The sequence below is a fragment of the Buceros rhinoceros genome, unplaced genomic scaffold (genome assembly GCF_000710305.1).
Source record: "Buceros rhinoceros silvestris isolate BGI_N320 unplaced genomic scaffold, ASM71030v1 scaffold4945, whole genome shotgun sequence".
Classification (NCBI taxonomy): domain Eukaryota; kingdom Metazoa; phylum Chordata; class Aves; order Bucerotiformes; family Bucerotidae; genus Buceros; species Buceros rhinoceros.
This window is the reverse complement of record NW_010412195.1, coordinates 24,973-29,092: the sequence shown is the minus strand read 5'-3', so window position 1 is coordinate 29,092 and position 4,120 is coordinate 24,973. Positions and strand designations below refer to the sequence as shown.

General features: G+C 33.8%; 1 protein-coding gene across 1 annotated transcript in view; it reads left to right on the top strand.

Annotated features, from left to right (window-relative positions):
- Positions 1 to 4,120, top strand: part of LOC104493581 (follistatin-related protein 5-like) — a gene marked incomplete at its 3' end in the record, with an annotated part of 62,496 nt that overhangs the window by 41,695 nt on the left and 16,681 nt on the right. The gene's annotated exons all lie outside the window — the stretch shown is intronic.

The following is a 4,120-nucleotide window of genomic DNA, read 5'->3' as shown; positions in this document are numbered from 1 at the left end:
AAACATGTTTCACAGACCAATAATTTAAGGGAAAAAATATAGCAGTAAAAGTACATGAGGAGAAAATTGCAGCCCAAAATAAAGTCAGCATTATGCATTCAGAATTATAAAAAAGAAATCTGTGAAATGAACGTTTTAAGAAATACAGTGACTTAGCATGAATAGATCATAATCATAATCTTCTAATAATTCAATAAAAATGTATTTTTTTCAAAATAAGTATTTAGCTACACATTTGGTTGTCTTGCTTATTCCTCCAAAAATTCAGCAGTCTATACAGACCTTTCAAAAGAATCAGCAGTGAATAGCAGTATAACATAGAAATCTTTTTTTGGGTGCGAAGATATCTGCCGCCTAAATTTGCCATAACCTCAAATGTGGAGCAAAATGGAAAATAAGAAACATGATTACATCTTCTGACAAAACTCTAAAAATAAGCTTTCAGCTTTGTTTTGTTTGCTTGTGGGTATTCTTAATTTGCTTTGGCCATTTTATATTAGCAAAGTTACAGATGTGGACAAACCGTTACACTGGGAGTTGTGCTTGCTCTCTGACTCGAGTCCAAAATCACTCAAAGTGTTACATGTGTGGAATATCTCCTCAATCAAATGTCTAGGTTTTTAATTTTTATTTCATTTCCTTCTAAATGCTTTTATTTCTAAGGTGGCAATTGTACTCGCATATCACCTTTGCTTTGTTTGCTGTTTTGACATTAGTTCTGTTTGTAAATTGAGCTTCCTCACAGTGGTACTTTGTAAAATAAGGGGCAGTTTCAAAGCTCATCTTGTTCTAATGGTAGTTTTAAGTCACTTGAGAGGCTTAAGATAAAACCAGCTTCCTATGAAAAGTTCTCAGTCAAATAATGGTTGCTTTGCATAGCTTGGTATTAATCACATGACTGACACTCAAAAGTGTCTTGCCCTCATTCACAAGCTGCTTTCTGTAATATTTTTTAGCTTTCTGTAAATATTCATGATGCTCATAAATATTGATTTAGAGTTCTTACTAATCAATTCTAAGTATAATACATGGTGTGAGCTGTAGATAGAAACAGGAACATGCGTCTGGACACATAAAATAAAAGGGAAATGGTGAATGGAAATAATTAAGGTAACTGCTCAGTTTCAAACTCAAAGGTTCAGTTGACAGTATTTGCACACAGGAAAAGAAAAAGTGTTTTCAGAGATTGGTACATTAATTTTGAGTAAAATAATAATAATTAAAAAAAACAGAACAGAGAAACTTCTTGTGCTGTGTGCAGGTACCCAGGTGTTTGCAGTGGGTTCTGCAGGGATGACCTCTAAGGGAAGAGGCCAGAGGTTGCCCCATGCTGGCCACAGCCAGTTCCAACCAGGTCCAACAGACCCACCACAGGGCTGAGCCCCTCAGCCACAGTTGTAGCACTCTGGGTGCACTGATTTGATCACCCTGTATTTATTTCTAGGTCTTCCCTTGGTTTGTTTCTTTTTTTTTCTTTCCTTACATATTTCTTTGGTCATTCCATACCTTTCTCAACCTTGTTCATAATATATTCCTGGTTTAGTTCTTACAGTATCGTGTTTGCTTAAAGGTTGTTATGTAGTAATAATTTAGTATCCATTCAGGCAGCATAATAAAAATAAAACCTTGGGAAAAAGAAAAATAATCAGGCAAAGAAAAGTAGTGTTTTATATTTCACTATGGGAAATGAATTTACTACTTAAATAAATACTCGCTTCAAAAGAACAAATGCATAGGAAACAGTGTGCTCCAGTGTATGTCACAATTTAACCACTAAAGAATGTGTTGTACTTATTCAGGCAATTTTAAACATTCAAAACACCTAAGCTGTTATATAATTCATGAAATCCTCAGAGGCAATGTATTCTAGGTTTTACTATGGCTATATTATAAACTACAATCATGTTTGCCTCACTCTAGGAGTTATTAATTTAGTCAGTTATACAAGAACCACATCTGTGCATCTCAAGACTAAGAATGCTGTGTAAATAGTAGTAAACTTTACAAAAAAGCATGACAAGCACTGTCCTGGGAAGGTAGGTAAGTATTTTTTTTTTTTTCATCAGAATGCATCAGAGATCATAATAACCAGAAGTAATCACATACATACGAAACCAATCAGAATAGGCAGGAGTGACAAAGTGATTTTGTAAATCAAAGCAAGTACTTTTGCTTAGAAATTAAGTTTTTGCACCATGCAGCTCTCAATGAGTTCAGCTATTCACTTCAGGGAGGGACAAACTCAGGAAAATATAATGTCCTTGCGTTTTGCCAAATAGAAAATGCAAGAAAAAGAAGCAAAAGAGTCCAAGTCTAAACTCAAATTGTGACTGTTGAATTTCCAATTTGTTGAAAAATTCTCTACTGCTCTACTGAAAGTATACAGGATATATGTCTAAGGCTGTCAACTATGGAGAGGCAAAGAGCCAGTCTGAAATAATGAATAGCATTATATAACCAGAAGTATTTTAAAGAAATATTAAGAAATACTCTTTGACCTTCAAAGGATGATAATGAACATTGTATTAAACTAGTGCATTTAACAAACCATCAAATAACTTAGAGAATACTATCAAATGTGTGGTCAGATATCAACAATGTTAGTGATAATATCCAGCTGGTAATTTTAGAAGTCCTCAGTACTCCTCAACTCTTCTTACAGTCTTATGATTACTATTTGCGGAATAGTAATTCCACATCTTGCTGCTGATCTTTCTCTTGCTAATGATCTTTCTCTTATTGAAACTGAAGAGAGTCAGGAGTAATCAACACCCATTTGAATGAAACTGAAAAATTGTATGCCTCTGCAAATCTTACTTAAATTGCAAAATAATTTTGCTGTGACTTGCTACAGAATTGTTATCACAGGACATTTTGCTGGTATTTTAGTACACATCTAGAGAGGCTTTTTTTCCTGCTGTTATTCTGCATCTTAAATTTCTTATCTGTATTTCCACTTACCTCTTTGAATATATTTCATGTAACCTATTATTCATTAGAGAAAATAATTCTCACTTTTGGAAAATTTAAAAATAGCAGAACTCTTTATCCAAATGCAACACATATTTCTTTTTAAAAATGTTAGTTCATTCACTTTTTAATGGTTTTTATGTCTCTTTTTACTTTATTCTTTTTCTGACCTTTTCCTTCAGTTTTGCCTTCAGCTTCTTCCCTATGACTGTCAGCAATTACACTTTTCTTACAAGGTGTCCACCCTTTGATCTTACATTTATACAAGATCTACTTAAACTTGTCCCCATGTAAAGTTTAATGTCTGCTAACATACTTAGATTATTACCTTTTTAAGAGTGTAGTTCAACTTCTGCTTTTTAATAAAAGCTCATGATATCTTTCTTTAGCCTGCCTTTATGGGTAGCATGTAATATTTCAGTTTTGGGGTTTTTGAAGTTGTGAACAGACAATTTTTCTCTCAAAACTTCTAAGTTGTTTGTCTTGTTAAAATCAATTTACAGATTACAACTTTCACATTTTTGGTATCATTCAACAGTCGGTGTTCTCTTACTCAAATATTCTCCCCCTTCTCACCAAACCCCAACAAAAGCCATAACCCCAAAACACTATAATGGGCATGCCATTAAAAGTTAATATACTCTGAAAAGACATCCTCCCTTCCATTCTGGAGAGTTCTGCTCAGCAATTGGTGACAGAAGTGTTTTCAGATTGTCCAGAATTTCTAAGCATGTTTCCTGGAAAGGACTCCTGACATCTGCCCATTTCTTTTCCTTCCAACTTCTCATCCTTCCCCACCCCCCCCCTTTTTTTTAATTCTTAAGAAAATTCTCAGGAGAACCTCATGAATTATTCCCTTTCACATTGTCTTTTCCTATGAGACAGTATGGACCTACATACAAACTGCTCTTTATGCATGATTAAATCATTCTTACTACAACACATTTATGACTTCAAGGCAATAGTCATAAATATAAATGCCCTGTCTGGCAAGAATTCTGTTTGTATTTATGACAGAATCCCAGGTGAGCCAGTAATGTCAAGGAAATATCTTTTCTTCTGCTCCCCAAAGACAATTACTCTTAGAAGTAAGAAATCCAAAAAAAAAAAAAAAAAAAAAAAAAAAAAAAAAATAAAGGACTTTATAATA